The 18320-nt window shown below is 39.3% G+C and overlaps 6 non-coding genes across 6 annotated transcripts; all 6 read right to left on the bottom strand.

Annotated features, from left to right (window-relative positions):
- Positions 1-4672: 4672 nt before the first annotated feature.
- TRNAS-GCU (transfer RNA serine (anticodon GCU)) lies at positions 4673-4745 on the bottom strand. Its single transcript has one exon. It is a non-coding gene; the product is annotated as a tRNA-Ser (tRNA).
- An 891-nt stretch (positions 4746-5636) lies between these two features.
- On the bottom strand, positions 5637-5708 carry TRNAC-GCA (transfer RNA cysteine (anticodon GCA)). Its single transcript has one exon. It is a non-coding gene; the product is annotated as a tRNA-Cys (tRNA).
- A 9044-nt stretch (positions 5709-14752) lies between these two features.
- Positions 14753-14824, bottom strand: TRNAC-GCA (transfer RNA cysteine (anticodon GCA)). Its single transcript has one exon. It is a non-coding gene; the product is annotated as a tRNA-Cys (tRNA).
- Positions 14825-15712: 888 nt separating this feature from the next.
- On the bottom strand, positions 15713-15784 carry TRNAC-GCA (transfer RNA cysteine (anticodon GCA)). Its single transcript has one exon. It is a non-coding gene; the product is annotated as a tRNA-Cys (tRNA).
- Positions 15785-16698: 914 nt separating this feature from the next.
- TRNAC-GCA (transfer RNA cysteine (anticodon GCA)) lies at positions 16699-16770 on the bottom strand. Its single transcript has one exon. It is a non-coding gene; the product is annotated as a tRNA-Cys (tRNA).
- An 888-nt stretch (positions 16771-17658) lies between these two features.
- Positions 17659-17732, bottom strand: TRNAC-GCA (transfer RNA cysteine (anticodon GCA)). The gene has a single exon. It is a non-coding gene; the product is annotated as a tRNA-Cys (tRNA).
- Between the last annotated feature and the right edge of the window lie 588 nt (positions 17733-18320).

Raw genomic sequence — 18320 nt, forward strand, 5'->3', positions numbered from 1 at the left:
AGTTCCAACAACAAGTTCCAACAACAAGTTCCAACAACAAGTTCCAACAAGTTCCAACAACAAGTTCCAACAGCAAGTTCCAACAACAAGTTCCAGCAACAAGTTCCAACAACAAGTTCCAACAAGTTCCAACAGCAAGTTCCAACAACAAGTTCCAACAACAAGTTCCAACAGCAAGTTCCAACAACAAGTTCCAACAGCAAGTTCCAACAGCAAGTTCCAACAACAAGTTCCAACAACAAGTTCCAACAACAAGTTCCAACAAGTTCCAACAGCAAGTTCCAACAACAAGTTCCAACAGCAAGTTCCAACAGCAAGTTCCAACAACAAGTTCCAACAGCAAGTTCCAACAGCAAGTTCCAACAACAAGTTCCAACAACAAGTTCCAACAAGTTCCAACAAGTGCCAACAGCAAGTTCCAACAACAAGTTCCAACAACAAGTTCCAACAAGTTCCAACAGCAAGTTCCAACAGCAAGTTCCAACAACAAGTTCCAACAACAAGTTCCAACAAGTTCCAACAACAAGTTCCAACAGCAAGTTCCAACAACAAGTTCCAACAACAAGTTCCAACAACAAGTTCCAACAAGTTCCAACAGCAAGTTCCAACAGCAAGTTCCAACAACAAGTTCCAACAACAAGTTCCAACAAGTTCCAACAAGTGCCAACAGCAAGTTCCAACAACAAGTTCCAACAACAAGTTCCAACAAGTTCCAACAGCAAGTTCCAACAACAAGTTCCAACAAGTTCCAACAAGTTCCAACAGCAAGTTCCAACAACAAGTTCCAACAGCAAGTTCCAACAGCAAGTTCCAACAACAAGTTCCAACAACAAGTTCCAACAACAAGTTCCAACAAGTTCCAACAGCAAGTTCCAACAACAAGTTCCAACAGCAAGTTCCAACAGCAAGTTCCAACAACAAGTTCCAACAGCAAGTTCCAACAGCAAGTTCCAACAACAAGTTCCAACAACAAGTTCCAACAAGTGCCAACAGCAAGTTCCAACAACAAGTTCCAACAACAAGTTCCAACAAGTTCCAACAGCAAGTTCCAACAGCAAGTTCCAACAACAAGTTCCAACAACAAGTTCCAACAACAAGTTCCAACAAGTTCCAACAACAAGTTCCAACAGCAAGTTCCAACAACAAGTTCCAACAACAAGTTCCAACAGCAAGTTCCAACAGCAAGTTCCAACAACAAGTTCCAACAAGTTCCAACAGCAAGTTCCAACAGCAAGTTCCAACAACAAGTTCCAACAACAAGTTCCAACAGCAAGTTCCAACAGCAAGTTCCAACAACAAGTTCCAACAACAAGTTCCAACAAGTTCCAACAAGTGCCAACAGCAAGTTCCAACAACAAGTTCCAACAACAAGTTCCAACAAGTTCCAACAGCAAGTTCCAACAGCAAGTTCCAACAACAAGTTCCAACAACAAGTTCCAACAACAAGTTCCAACAAGTTCCAACAACAAGTTCCAACAGCAAGTTCCAACAACAAGTTCCAACAACAAGTTCCAACAACAAGTTCCAACAAGTTCCAACAGCAAGTTCCAACAACAAGTTCCAACAGCAAGTTCCAACAGCAAGTTCCAACAACAAGTTCCAACAGCAAGTTCCAACAGCAAGTTCCAACAACAAGTTCCAACAACAAGTTCCAACAAGTTCCAACAAGTGCCAACAGCAAGTTCCAACAACAAGTTCCAACAACAAGTTCCAACAACAAGTTCCAACAAGTTCCAACAACAAGTTCCAACAGCAAGTTCCAACAACAAGTTCCAACAACAAGTTCCAACAACAAGTTCCAACAAGTTCCAACAGCAAGTTCCAACAACAAGTTCCAACAGCAAGTTCCAACAGCAAGTTCCAACAACAAGTTCCAACAACAAGTTCCAACAACAAGTTCCAACAAGTTCCAACAGCAAGTTCCAACAACAAGTTCCAACAGCAAGTTCCAACAGCAAGTTCCAACAACAAGTTCCAACAGCAAGTTCCAACAGCAAGTTCCAACAACAAGTTCCAACAACAAGTTCCAACAAGTTCCAACAAGTGCCAACAGCAAGTTCCAACAACAAGTTCCAACAACAAGTTCCAACAAGTTCCAACAAGTTCCATTCCTTCCCTTCCTTATCCTTCGATGTAGGGATGGGTTCTTTTTAGGATCATGTTGCATCGAGCATTATTTTTCAAACAGTGTGACTATTAAGCCCACGCCAAAACCTCTGACATCCCACCATTAACACCTATTTTAAGCGTGCCGAATCAGTAAGCATCACCCCTTCTATGAGCCTCGACCAGAGGGTGGTTGTCACCCACAAACACTCGTCGCGAGCTGTTCCATTGTCTGTTGATTCCCATTCTGCTGTTTTTGTCTCATAATCAAGATAAATTTGGAACAGCCCTTAAACTAACGCCAAGCAGATCAATTTTTATATTTAAATATAAAATCATTTTCTCATTAATTCATAATCATAAAATCATTTAATCCGTGTCACCCATGCTATTTATCTAGCAAATTTCGTCAAAAAAAAAACACAACAGCACTGGTTCCGTGTCACCCATGCTATTTATCTAGCAAATTTCGTCAAAAAAAATCGAACGAGTTTTAGTTATGGCGGGAAAACTGAAAAAAAATTCTCTATTTAAAACGGGTGTACACGATTGTACACGTGTACGGACCTTACCGAACCTTACCGACCCGGCAAACAAATCGCCTCATGGTGCACTTCATGAGCCGACTTGCCCGCAGACCAGAGTAAGGCTCTTAACACCCAGCGTATACCGTACGCATATGCAAGCACACGAATAATAGAATCATTTAAACCGTTCCATCCGTGACTTTTACCTTGGACGGTCGTGACAAAAATACTTTTACACTCCTTGGATTACCTACGGAATGCAAGTCCCACACACCAAATCCTCCATCTTCAGAATTCATATTTCATAATGGACAGATCCCCAAGACGTCATGCTTACATGCTCACCTTGGCGACGTCCACTCGAAATTTCAGCGGTGCCTCCATATTGTTGTAGAATTTGCGTATGACTCACAGGACTCCAATGACCGGACACAGGTTACAAAAGGTCTAGTTTATTAAACTGTATTCACTTCATCCAATTACCAAAATGATACCGCATAATATAATGGATCAGGTTAACTCTTTTCGCTGGTCCTTCTCGTTCATCCGACACTCCCGTTCGGTCAGCGCTTCACGTAGCAAGTACTCGTTCATTCCATCGTTCCGTCGGGCAGGGCTTCTGAGGACAAGTCTACTTTACTCAACGTTTGCTCTCGTTATATCGCCAAACTGGACTTAATCTCCTCTCCGCTAATGTCCCGAGGTCATGCATCGCACCGAGTCCTGGCATCAGCTCGCTCCCCTCCTGCTGTGATTTCCATTTACACAGCAGGGGGGGGTGCTCTAGCCTGGGGCCTTGACCAGGTGTTTCAAGAGATTACATTGTTCATACACATTCTGACACTCATTTACAAACTCGTCTTTAACAGAGTTTGCATGTACAATGTATCTGCTTTGTTACCAGGTTAATTAATAAGTTACCAGGGCCAATCAATATGTTACACTGAGTTACACTTCCACAAAGCCAACATCAACATTCATCACAGATTTCACAAATACTCTTTTGAATTTGTTGAATTTCATGAAAATATTGTTGTCAAAAAGTTGAGAATGAAGGGGACACTCAGATTCGAACTGAGGACATTTTGAACTGCAGTCAAATGCTCCACCACTGAGCAAAATCCCCTCTGCATAAAAATAAAATTTCTCAAGCTTTTTATGAAGCAATCAGTGTGTACTTTCCTTTCTCTTTATTGTTTATTTTTGCCTTTTGGCTGGTTTCTTTGTTTCGCTTTCCTCATGATACTTTTCTTCCCTTTCAGTTGCTGAAAGTGCATTCTCATGTTTGTGCATTTCATTGAAATCATTTCCATTGCAAGATTTGGAGTTTAATGTCCATATTACTTTTATCTCCACAGTTGTCAAATACTATTTTTATGTTTCCTTAATGGGAGATGAGTTTTTGAAAATTCCTTCCTTCGTCCAAACAAATATGTGTTTTGGAAAATGTTTTCCTGATGAAAAACAATGAGAAAGGATTACACACTGTGGATACACACTGTGGATGCTGTGGATGCAGCATGACATCCACAGCAGTCACATTCTGTTTCTTTAACTGAAAATAAAATGTTGTGCTGCAAATGTGTTTTTGAGGAAGAAGTTCGCCAAACAATGACAAATTATTTCAATAAGCGGACTCCTCTGTTTTTTTTTTTTTTCCTTCTCCATCGTTGTCATTCAAAAATAATTGTTCTTCAAAATGCACACCAGTCTTTTGATGGACACATTGGCAATAAAGAGTGACATTTTCATGAAGAATACAAAAGTCTCGATTTAAAAATAAGCTGCTGTTGATATCTCAGCAAAAAAAAAGTCAAGTTGTCGACGTAAGAGTCTTTTAATAATTTGCATACAATTTGTTTTTAAATTATTTGCAAATACAAAGCCACATTGCACTTCATATTCTGCATATTCTTTCATTATTTATTTTGAAAAGGTGTTAAATGAAGCCAACATCAACATTCATCAAAGATTTCACAAATACTCCTTTGAATTTGTTGAATTTCATGAAAATATTGTTGTAATAAAGTTGAGAATGAAGGGGACACTCAGATTCGAACTAAGGACATTTTGAACTAGCAGTCAAATGCTCTACCACTGAGCTATATCCCTCATTATTAAAAAAATATTTCTACAAGCTTTTCATGAAGCAATCAGTGTGTACTTTCCTTTCTTTTGATTGTTTATTTTTGCCTTTTTGCTGGTTTCTTTGTTTCGCTTTCCTCATGATACTTTTCTTCCCTTTCAGTTGCTGAAAGTGCATTCTAATGTGTCTTCATTTCATTGAAATCATTTCCATTGCAAGATTTGGAGTTTAATGTTCATATTACTTTTATCTCCACAGCTGTCAAAATCTATTATTATGTTCCCTGGATGGGAGATGAGTTTCTGAAAATTCCTTCCTTTATCCAAACAAATATGTGTTTTGGAAAATGTTTTCCTGATGAACAAAAACGAGGAAAGATGATACACCAGAGATACAGAATTACATCCACAGCAGTCACATTCTGTTTCTTTAACTCAAAATAAAATGTTGTGCTGCAAATGTGTTTTTGAGGAAGAAGTTCGCCAAACAATGACAAATTATTTCAATAAGCGGACTCATCTGTTTTGTTTTTTCTTCCCTTCTCCATCGTTGTCATTCAAAAATAATTGTTCTTCAAAATGCACACCAGTCTTTTGATGGACACATTGGCAATAATGAGTGACATTTTCAGGAAGAATACAAAAGTCTCGATTTAAAAATAAGCTGGTGTTGATATCTCATCAAAAAAAAGTCAAGTTGTCGACGTAAGAGTCTTTTAATAATTTGCATGCAATTTGTTTTTAAATTATTTGCAAATACAAAGCTGCATTGCAATTCCAATTCTGCATATTCTTTCATTATTTAATTTGAAAAGGTGTTAAATGAAGCCAACATCAACATTCATCAAAGATTTCACAAATACTCCTATGAATTTGTTGAATTCCATGAGAATATTGTTATCAAAGAGTTGAGAATGAAGGGGACACTCAGATTCGAACTGAGGACATTTTGAACTGCAGTCAAATACTCTACCACTGAGCTATATCCCCTCATTATAAAAACCAAGAAGTTCTACAAGCTTTTCATGAAGCAATCAGTGTGTACTTTCCTTTCTTTTGATTGTTTATTTTTTCCTTTTTGCTGGTTTCTTTGTTTCGCTTTCCTCATGATACTTTTCTTCCCTTTCAGTTGCTGAAAGTGCATTCTAATGTTTATTCATTTCATTGAAATCATTTCCATTGCAAGATTTGGAGTTTTATGTTCATATTACTTTTATCTCCACAGCTGTCAAATTCTATTTTTATGTTCCCTGAATGGGAGATGAGTTTCTGAAAATTCCCACCTTTATCCAAACAAATATGTGTTTTGGAAAAATTTTCCTGATGAAAAAAAACGAGAAAAGATTTTACACCAGATACAGAATTACATCCACAGCAGTCACATTCTGTTTCTTTAACTGAAAATAAAATGTTGTGCTGCAAATGTGTTTTTGAAGAAGAAGTTCGCCAAACAATAACAAATTATTTCAAGAGGCGGACTCCTCTGTTTTGGTTTTTCTTCCCTTCTCCATCGTTGTCATTCAAAAATAATTGTTCTTCAAAATGCACACCAGTCTTTTGATGGACACATTGGCAATAATGAGTGACATTTTCATAAAGAATACAAAAGTCTCGATTTAAAAATAAGCTGCTGTTGATATCTCAGCAAAAAAAAAGTCAAGTTGTCGACGTAAGAATCTTTTAATAATTTGCATTCAATTTGTTTTCAAATCATTTACAAATACAAAGCTACATTGCAATTCATATTCTGCATATTCTTTCATTATTTATTTTGAAAAGTTTTGATTTTGAAAATCCTCCTCCTTGGTGATTTCAATATCCACATGGACTCCACTGACTCCACAATAACCACTGACTTCACTGATTTACTCACCTGCTTTAACCTCACTCAACATGTCGACTTTCCTACCCATAACCGTGGTCACATTTTGGACCTTGTCTGCTCCACTGGATTAAATTTGCACCACCTCTCTGGCTCCGACCTCACCCTCTCTGACCACTTAGCTATCACTATGACCATCAACATCCCCACCCCAACACCAAGACATTATCGCACTATCACCTTCCGTCAGCTAAACGCTCTTTCACCTACCTCATTCTCATCCACCCTCTCTGAAAAAATGTCCACTTCTCCCTTCGTTGACCTCCACACCCCTTCCGACCTCACTGACTACTACAACCACACTCTCTCCTCCTGCCTTGACCAGCTTGCGCCTGTAAAAACCAAAACAGTTTCTTTCACCCATTCTGCTCCCTGGTTTACCCCCGAACTCCGCCTGATGAAAACTCGTGCTCGCCAACTTGAAAGACTCCGCAATAAAACAGGTCTCACAGTTCACTCCCAAGCCTACAAGGACCACCTACAACACTACAAAGATGCCCTCTCCCGCGCCCGCTCCGCCTACTACTCTCAAATTATCCACTCTGGCTCCGGAAACCCAAAAGCACTCTTCTCGACAATAAACAAACTCCTCCGCCCCCTGAACACCACCACCCAGTCATTCACAGTAGACAATTGCATCTCCTTCCTCTCTTTCTTCCAACGCAAAATTGACAACATCTACAACAGCTTGACCACCGCCGCACCCGCTCCCCCTCCAACCACCTACCCCCCCTTGTCCTGCCATCCCCTGTCTCGGTTCTCCCCAATCTCCCCTACTGACCTCTCTGAACTCCTCATAGGAATGAAAACTGCCACCTGCACTCTTGACCCCATCCCCTCCAGCTTTGTCAAGACCTCCCTCCCTGCTCTCTCTCCACTTATCATTGCAACAATAAACTCCTCCCTGTCTACAGGCATCGTCCCACCTTCCCTCAAAATTGCTACTGTTACCCCCATTCTAAAAAAACCTGGTCTAAACCCTGACAACCTAAACAACTTCAGACCCATCTCCAACCTACCCTTTCTGTCAAAAGTTTTGGAACGCGCTGTAGCCACTCAACTCAAACATCACCTCTCTGCCAATAACCTGTATGAAACATTCCAATCCGGATTCCGCTCCAACCACAGTACTGAAACTGCTCTCCTCAAAATCACCAACGACCTTCTCCTCTCCTCTGATGCTGGCAACCTCAACATTCTCGTCCTCCTCGACCTCAGCGCTGCCTTTGACACCATCGATCACACCATCCTCCTCACCCGACTTGAATCCACCTTTAACATTACCGGCACTGCCCTCTCTTGGATTAAATCATACCTCTCTCACAGACGCCAGTTCATCGCCATCAATAACTGCAAATCCCCCACTGCTCCCCTCCCCCAAGGTGTCCCCCAAGGTTCAGTTCTTGGCCCCCTCCTCTTCATCCTTTACCTGTCCCCCCTCGGTCACTTGATCCGCCGTCATGGTCTCCAATTCCACTGCTTCACCGATGACATCCAGCTTCATCTCCACCAAGTCCGTCTCCACCGACACCCACTCTATCCTGACAAACTGCATCACTGAAATAAAATCCTGGCTTCAAATCAACTTCCTCAAGCTTAACTGTGATAAATCTGAAATAATCATCATTGGCCCAAAAACGCTCACAAAATCCACCCATAACTTTGCCCTCAACATCGACAGTATCCCAGTATCCACATCCCCTCACATCCGGAATCTTGGCATCATCTTTGACCAAACCCTCTCCTTCGACAAATACACTAAACAGATCACAAAGTCAGCCTTCTTTCACCTGAAAAACATTGCCCGTCTCCGCTCATCCCTCTCCTCCACGGCTGCAGAAACCCTCATCCACGCCTTCATCACCTCCCGTCTGGACTACTGCAATAGCCTCCTCTATGGTTCACCCTCAAAAATCACCAATAAACTCCAATACATTCAGAACTCCGCTGCCCGTCTACTCACCCATTCCCGGACCCGTGGCCACATCACCCCCGTCCTTTACAAGCTTCACTGGCTCCCCATCCCCCAGAGAATCCAGCACAAAATCCTCCTCTTGACATACAAAGCCCTCCATAACCTGGCCCCATCCTACCTGGCTGACCTCCTCTCCAGACACACTCCCACCCGCAACCTCCGCTCTGCTGGTACCAACCTCTTGACCCCCTCCATCCGGACCAAATTCAGATCCTGGGGGGACAGGGCCTTCTCCATCGCTGCTCCCACCCTCTGGAACTCACTACCTCACACCATCAGAGACTCCTCCTCACTCACCGCATTCAAAACATCACTAAAGACCCACCTGTTCAACATTGCATTCAACATTCAACCCACAGCATTTAACCCCTGACTATCTCTTCTCATTCTCCCTCCTTTTGCTTTAAATATTTCCCTATTGATTCTTGTCTTTTTGCAATTGTGGTTTTCACGTATTGTTATGCATTATGTTTTCCACTCTGTCAAAGCGCCTTTGGGCTACTTGAAAAGCGCAATACAAAATAAATGAATTATTATTATTATTATTAAAAAGTGTTAAATGAAGTCAACATCAACATTCATCACAGATTTCACAAACACTCCTTTGAAATTGTTGAATTTCATGAAAATATTGTTATCAAAAAGTTGAGAATGATGGGGACATTCAGATTTCAACTGAGGACATTTTGAACTGAAGTCAGATGCTCTACCACTGAGCGAAATCCCCTCTTGATAAAATAAAAAGTTCTGCAAGCTTTTCATGAACCAATCAGTGTGTACTTTCCTTTCTTTTTCGTGTTTATTTTTTCCTTTTTGCTGGTTTCTTTATTGCACTTTCCTCACGATACTTTTCTGCCCTTTCAGTTGCGGAAAGTGCATTCTAATGTTTATGCATTTCATTGAAATCATTTCCATTGCAAGAAATGGAGTTTAATGTTCATTTTACTTTTATCTTCACAGCTGTCAAATACTATTTTTTATGTTCCCTTCATGGGAGATGAGTTCCTGAAAATTCCCACCTTTATCCAAACATATATGTGTTTTGGAAAAAATTTTCCTGATGAAAAAAAACGAGAAAGATTGCACACCAGAGATATAGAATTACATCCACAGCAGTCACATTCTGTTTCTTTAACTGAAAATAAAATGTTGTGCTGCAAATGTGTTTTTGAAGAAGAAGTTCGCCAAACAATAACAAATTATTTCAAGAAGCGGACTCCTCTGTTTTGGTTTTTCTTCCCTTCTCCATCGTTGTCATTCAAAAATAATTGTTCTTCAAAATGCACACCAGTCTTTTGATGGACACATTGGCAATAATGAGTGACATTTTCATAAAGAATACAAAAGTCTCGATTTAAAAATAAGCTGCTGTTGATATCTCAGCAAAAAAAAAGTCAAGTTGTCGACGTAAGAATCTTTTAATAATTTGCATACAATTTGTTTTCAAATCATTTACAAATACAAAGCTACATTGCAATTCATATTCTGCATATTCTTTCATTATTTATTTTGAAAAGTTTTGATTTTGAAAATCCTCCTCCTTGGTGATTTCAATATCCACATGGACTCCACTGACTCCACAATAACCACTGACTTCACTGATTTACTCACCTGCTTTAACCTCACTCAACATGTCGACTTTCCTACCCATAACCGTGGTCACATTTTGGACCTTGTCTGCTCCACTGGATTAAATTTGCACCACCTCTCTGGCTCCGACCTCACCCTCTCTGACCACTTAGCTATCACTATGACCATCAACATCCCCACCCCAACACCAAGACATTATCGCACTATCACCTTCCGTCAGCTAAACGCTCTTTCACCTACCTCATTCTCATCCACCCTCTCTGAAAAAATGTCCACTTCTCCCTTCGTTGACCTCCACACCCCTTCCGACCTCACTGACTACTACAACCACACTCTCTCCTCCTGCCTTGACCAGCTTGCGCCTGTAAAAACCAAAACAGTTTCTTTCACCCATTCTGCTCCCTGGTTTACCCCCGAACTCCGCCTGATGAAAACTCGTGCTCGCCAACTTGAAAGACTCCGCAATAAAACAGGTCTCACAGTTCACTCCCAAGCCTACAAGGACCACCTACAACACTACAAAGATGCCCTCTCCGCGCCCGCTCCGCCTACTACTCTCAAATTATCCACTCTGGCTCCGGAAACCCAAAAGCACTCTTCTCGACAATAAACAAACTCCTCCGCCCCCTGAACACCACCACCCAGTCATTCACAGTAGACAACTGCATCTCCTTCCTCTCTTTCTTCCAACGCAAAATTGACAACATCTACAACAGCTTGACCACCGCCGCACCCGCTCCCCTCCAACCACCTGCCCCCCCTTGTCCTGCCATCCCCTGTCTCGGTTCTCCCCAATCTCCCCTACTGGCCTCTCTGAACTCCTCATAGGAATGAAAACTGCCACCTGCACTCTTGACCCCATCCCCTCCAGCTTTGTCAAGACCTCCCTCCCTGCTCTCTCTCCACTTATCATTGCAACAATAAACTCCTCCCTGTCTACAGGCATCGTCCCACCTTCCCTCAAAATTGCTACTGTTACCCCCATTCTAAAAAAACCTGGTCTAAACCCTGACAACCTAAACAACTTCAGACCCATCTCCAACCTACCCTTTCTGTCAAAAGTTTTGGAACGCGCTGTAGCCACTCAACTCAAACATCACCTCTCTGCCAATAACCTGTATGAAACATTCCAATCCGGATTCCGCTCCAACCACAGTACTGAAACTGCTCTCCTCAAAATCACCAACGACCTTCTCCTCTCCTCTGATGCTGGCAACCTCAACATTCTCGTCCTCCTCGACCTCAGCGCTGCCTTTGACACCATCGATCACACCATCCTCCTCACCCGACTTGAATCCACCTTTAACGTTACCGGCACTGCCCTCTCTTGGATTAAATCATACCTCTCTCACAGACGCCAGTTCATCGCCATCAATAACTGCAAATCCCCCACTGCTCCCCTCCCCCAAGGTGTCCCCCAAGGTTCAGTTCTTGGCCCCCTCCTCTTCATCCTTTACCTGTCCCCCCTCGGTCACTTGATCCGCCGTCATGGTCTCCAATTCCACTGCTTCACCGATGACATCCAGCTTCATCTCCACCAAGTCCGTCTCCACCGACACCCACTCTATCCTGACAAACTGCATCACTGAAATAAAATCCTGGCTTCAAATCAACTTCCTCAAGCTTAACTGTGATAAATCTGAAATAATCATCATTGGCCCAAAAACGCTCACAAAATCCACCCATAACTTTGCCCTCAACATCGACGGTATCCCAGTATCCACATCCCCTCACATCCGGAATCTTGGCATCATCTTTGACCAAACCCTCTGCTTCGACAAATACACTAAACAGATAACAAAGTCAGCCTTCTTTCACCTGAAAAACATTGCCCGTCTCCGCTCATCCCTCTCCTCCACGGCTGCAGAAACCCTCATCCACGCCTTCATCACCTCCCGTCTGGACTACTGCAATAGCCTCCTCTATGGTTCACCCTCAAAAATCACCAATAAACTCCAATACATTCAGAACTCCGCTGCCCGTCTACTCACCCATTCCCGGACCCGTGACCACATCACCCCCGTCCTTTACAAGCTTCACTGGCTCCCCATCCCCCAGAGAATCCAGCACAAAATCCTCCTCTTGACATACAAAGCCCTCCATAACCTGGCCCCATCCTACCTGGCTGACCTCCTCTCCAGACACACTCCCACCCGCAACCTCCGCTCTGCTGGTACCAACCTCTTGACCCCCTCCATCCGGACCAAGTTCAGATCCTGGGGGGACAGGGCCTTCTCCATCGCTGCTCCCACCCTCTGGAACTCACTACCTCACACCATCAGAGACTCCTCCTCACTCACCGCATTCAAAACATCACTAAAGACCCACCTGTTCAACACTGCATTCAACATTCAACCCACAGCATTTAACCCCTGACTATCTCTTCTCGTTCTCCCTCCTTTTGCTTTAAATATTTCCCTATTGATTCTTGTCTTTTTGCAATTGTGGTTTTCATGTATTGTTATGCATTATGTTTTCCACTCTGTCAAAGCGCCTTTGGGCTACTTGAAAAGCGCAATACAAAATAAATGAATTATTATTATTATTATTAAAAAGTGTTAAATGAAGCCAACATCAACATTCATCACAGATTTCACAAACACTCCTTTGAAATTGTTGAATTTCATGAAAATATTGTTATCAAAAAGTTGAGAATGATGGGGACATTCAGATTTCAACTGAGGACATTTTGAACTGAAGTCAGATGCTCTACCACTGAGCGAAATCCCCTCTTGATAAAATAAAAAGTTCTGCAAGCTTTTCATGAACCAATCAGTGTGTACTTTCCTTTCTTTTTCGTGTTTATTTTTTCCTTTTTGCTGGTTTCTTTATTGCACTTTCCTCACGATACTTTTCTGCCCTTTCAGTTGCGGAAAGTGCATTCTAATGTTTATGCATTTCATTGAAATCATTTCCATTGCAAGAAATGGAGTTTAATGTTCATTTTACTTTTATCTCCACAGCTGTCAAATACTATTTTTTATGTTCCCTTCATGGGAGATGAGTTTCTGAAAATTCCCACCTTTATCCAAACATATATGTGTTTTGGAAAAAATTTTCCTGATGAAAAAAAACGAGAAAGATTGCACACCAGAGATATAGAATTACATCCACAGCAGTCACATTCTGTTTCTTTAACTGAAAATAAAATGTTGTGCTGCAAATGTGTTTTTGAGGAAGAAGTTCGCCAAACAATGACAAATTATTTCAATAAGCGGACTCCTCTGTTTGTTTTTTCTTCCCTTCTCCATCGTTGTCATTCAAAAATAATTGTTCTTCAAAATGCACACCAGTCTTTTGATGGACACATTGGCAAAAAAGAGTGACATTTTCATGAAGAATACAAAAGTCTCGATTTAAAAATAAGCTGCTGTTGATATCTCAGCAAAAAAAAAGTCAAGTTGTCGACGTAAGAGTCTTTTAATAATTTGCATACAATTTGTTTTTAAATTATTTGCAAATACAAAGCAACATTGCAATTCATATTCTGCATATTCTTTCATTATTTATTTTGAAAAGGTGTTCAATGAAGCCAACATCAACATTCATCACAAATTTCACAAATACTCCTTTGAATTTGTTGAATTCTCATGAAAATATTGCTATTGAAAAGTTGAGAATGAAGTGGACACTCAGATTCGAACTGAGGACATTTCTGAACTGCAGTCGAATACTCTACCACTGAGCTATATCCCATCATTATAAAAAAAAAAAGTTCTACAAGCTTTTCATGAAGCAATCAGTGTGTACTTTCCTTTCTCTTTATTGTTTATTTTTGCCTTTTGGCTGGTTTCTTTGTTTCGCTTTCCTCACGATACTTTTCTTCCCTTTCAGTTGCTGAAAGTGCATTCTCATATTTGTGCATTTCATTGAAATCATTTCCATTACAAGATTTGGAGTTTAATGTTCATATTACTTTTATCTCCACAGCTGTCAAATTCTATTTTTATGTTCACTTCATGGGAGATGAGTTCCTGAAAATTCCTTCCTTTATCCAAACAAATATGTGTTTTTGAAAATGTTTTCCTGATGAAAAACAACGAGAAAAGATTATACACCAGAGATATATAATTACATCCACAGCAGTCACATTCTGTTTCTTTAACTGAAAATAAAATGTTGTGCTGCAAATGTGTTTTTGAGGAAGAAGGCCGCCAAACAATAACAAATTATTTCAACAAGCGGACTCCTCTGTTTGTTTTTTCTTCCCTTCTCCATCGTTGTCATTCAAAAATAATTGCTCTTCAAAATGCACACCAGTCTTTTGATGGACACATTGGCAATAATGAGTGACATTTTCATGAAGAATACAAAAGTCTCCATTTAAAAATAAGCTGCTGTTGATATCTCAGCAAAAAAAAGTCAAGTTGTCGACGTAAGAGTCTTTTAATAATTTGCATACAATTTGTTTTCAAATTATTTGCAAATACAAAGCTACATTTCAATTCCAATTCTGCATATTCTTTCATTATTTATTTTGAAAAGGTGTTTAATGAAGCCAAAATCAACATTCACCAAAGATTTCACAAATACACCTTTAAATTTTTGAATTTCATGAAAATATTGTTGTCAAAAGGTTGAAAATGGAGGGAACACTCAGATTCGAACCGAGGACATTTTAAACTGCAGTCAAATGCTCTACCACTGAGCTATAACCCCTCTTGATAAAAGAAAGTTCTTCAAGCTTTTCATGAAGCAATCAGTTTCTACTTTCCTTTTTTTTCGTGTTTATTTTTGCCTTTTTGCTGGTTTCTTTGTTTCGTTTTCCTCATGATACTTTTCTTTCCCTTTCAGTTGCTGAAAGTGCATTCTAATGTTTGTGCATTTCATTGAAATCATTTCCATTGCAAGATTTGGAGTTTAATGTTCATATTACTTTTATCTCCACAGCTGTCAAATTCTATTTTTATGTTAACTTCACGGGAGATGAGTTTCTGAAAAATTCCCACCTTTATCCAAACAAATATCTGTTTTGGAAAATGTTTTCCTGATGAAAAAAACCGAGAAAAGATGATACACCAGAGATACAAAATTACATCCACAGCAGTCATATTCTGTTTCTTTAACTCAAAATAAAATGTTGTGCTGCAAATGTGTTTTTGAGGAAGTTCGCCAAACAATGACAAATTATTTCAAAAAGCGGACTCCTCTGTTTTGTTTTTTCTTCCCTTCTCCATCGTTGTCATTCAAAAATAATTGTTCTTCAAAATGCACACCAGTCTTTTGATGGACACATTGGCAATAATGAGTGACATTTTCATGAAGAATATAAAAGTCTCGATTTAAAAATAAGCTGATGTTGATATCTCAGCAAAAAAAAAGTCAAGTTGTCGACGTAAGAGTCTTTTAATAATTTGCATGCAATTTGTTTTTAAATTATTTGCAAACACAAAGCTACATTGCAATTCATATTCTGCATATTCTTTCATTATTTATTTTGAAAAGGTGTTTAATGAAGCCAACATCAACATTCATCACAGATTTCACAAATACTCCTTTGAATTTGTTGAATTTCATGAAATATTGCTGTCAAAAAGTTGAGAATGAAGGGGACACTCAGATTCGAACTGAGGACATTTTGAACTGCAGTCAAATGCTCTACCACTGAGCTATATCCCCTCTGCATAAAAACAAAATTTCTCAAGCTTTTTATGAAGCAATCAGTGTGTACTTTTCCTTTCTCTTTATTGTTTATTTTTGCCTTTTGGCTGGTTTCTTTGTTTCGCTTTCCTCATGATACTTTTCTTCCCTTTCAGTTGCTGAAAGTGCATTCTCATGTTTGTGCATTTCATAGAAATCATTTCCATTGCAAGATTTGGAGTTTAATGTCCATATTACTTTTATATCCACAGCTGTCAAATACTATTTTTATGTTCCCTTAATGGGAGATGAGTTTCTGAAAATTCCTTCCTTTGTCCAAACAAATATGTGTTTTGGAAAATGTTTTCCTGATGAAAAACAATGAGAAAAGATTACACACTGTGGATACACACTGTGGATGCTGTGGATGCAGAATAGCATCCACAGCAGTCACATTCTGTTTCTTTAACTGAAAATAAAATGTTGTGCTGCAAATGTGTTTTTGAGGAAGAAGTTCGCCAAACAATGACAAATTATTTCAATAAGCGGCCTCCTCTGTTTGTTTTTTCTTCCCTTCTCCATCGTTGTCATTCAAATATAATTGTTCTTCAAAATGCACACCAGTCTTTTGATGGACACATTGGCAATAAAGAGTGACATTTTCATGAAGAATACAAAAGTCTCGATTTAAAAATAAGCTGCTGTTGATATCTCAGCAAAAAAAAAGTCAAGTTGTCGACGTAAGAGTCTTTTAATAATTTGCATACAATTTGTTTTTAAATTATTTGCAAATACAAAGCCACATTGCACTTCATATTCTGCATATTCTTTCATTATTTATTTTGAAAAGGTGTTAAATGAAGCCAACATCAACATTCATCAAAGATTTCACAAATACTCCTTTGAATTTGTTGAATTTCATGAAAATATTGTTGTAAAAAAGTTGAGAATGAAGGGGACACTCAGATTCGAACTGAGGACATTTTGAACTGCAGTCAAATGCTCCACCACTGAGCTATATCCCTCATTACAAAAAAAAAATTTCTACAAGCTTTTAATGAAGCAATCAGTGTGTGCTTTCCTTTCTTTTGATTGTTTATTTTTGCCTTTTTGCTGGTTTCTTTGTTTCGCTTTCCTCATGATACTTTTCTTCCCTTTCAGTTGCTAAAAGTGCATTCTAATGTGTATTCATTTCATTGAAATCATTTCCATTGCAAGATTTGGAGTTTAATGTTCATATTACTTTTATCTCCACAGCTGTCAAATTCTATTTTTATGTTCCCTGGATGGGAGATGAGTTTCTGAAAATTCCTTCCTTTATCGAAACAAATATGTGTTTTGGAAAATGTTTTCCTGATGAACAAAAACGAGGAAAGATGATACACCAGAGATACAGAATTACATCCACAGCAGTCACATTCTGTTTCTTTAACTCAAAATAAAATGTTGTGCTGCAAATGTGTTTTTGAGGGAGAAGTTCGCCAAACAATGACAAATTATTTCAATAAGCGGCCCCATCTGTTTTGTTTTTTCTTCCCTTCTCCATCGTTGTCATTCAAAAATAATTGTTCTTCAAAATGCACACCAGTCTTTTGATGGACACATTGGTAATAATGAGTGACATTTTCAGGAAGAATACAAAAGTCTCGATTTAAAAATAAGCTGCTGTTGATATCTCAGCAAAAAAAAGTCAAGTTGTCGACGTAAGAGTCTTTTAATAATTTGCATACAATTTGTTTTCAAATTATTTGCAAATACAAAGCTGCATTGCAATTCCAATACTGCATATTCTTTCATTATTTATTTTGAAAAGGTGTTAAATGAAGCCAACATCAACATTCATCACAGATTTCACAAATACTCCTTTGAATTTGTTGAATTTCATGAAAATATTGCTATTGAAAAGTTGAGAATGAAGTGGACACTCAGATTCGAACTGAGGACATTTTGAACTGCAGTCAAATGCTCTACCACTGAGCTATATCCCTCATTATAAAAAAAAAATTTCTACAAGCTTTTCATGAAGCAATCAGTGTGTACTTTCCTTTCTTTTGATTGTTTATTTTTGCCTTTTTGCTGGTTTCTTTGTTTCGCTTTCCTCATGATACTTTTCTTCCCTTTCAGTTGCTGAAAGTGCATTCTAATGTGTATTCATTTCATTGAAATCATTTCCATTGCAAGATTTGGAGTTTAATGTTCATATTACTTTTATCTCCACAGCTGTCAAATTCTATTTTTATGTTCCCTGGATGGGAGATGAGTTTCTGAAAATTCCTTCCTTTATCGAAACAAATATGTGTTTTGGAAAATGTTTTCCTGATGAACAAAAACGAGGAAAGATGATACACCAGAGATACAGAATTACATCCACAGCAGTCACATTCTGTTTCTTTAACTCAAAATAAAATGTTGTGCTGCAAATGTGTTTTTGAGGGAGAAGTTCGCCAAACAATGACAAATTATTTCAATAAGCGGCCCCATCTGTTTTGTTTTTTCTTCCCTTCTCCATCGTTGTCATTCAAAAATAATTGTTCTTCAAAATGCACACCAGTCTTTTGATGGACACATTGGTAAT

The sequence above is a fragment of the Myxine glutinosa genome, chromosome 1 (assembly GCF_964187855.1).
Source record: "Myxine glutinosa chromosome 1, kmMyxGlut1.1, whole genome shotgun sequence".
Taxonomy (NCBI): domain Eukaryota; kingdom Metazoa; phylum Chordata; class Myxini; order Myxiniformes; family Myxinidae; genus Myxine; species Myxine glutinosa.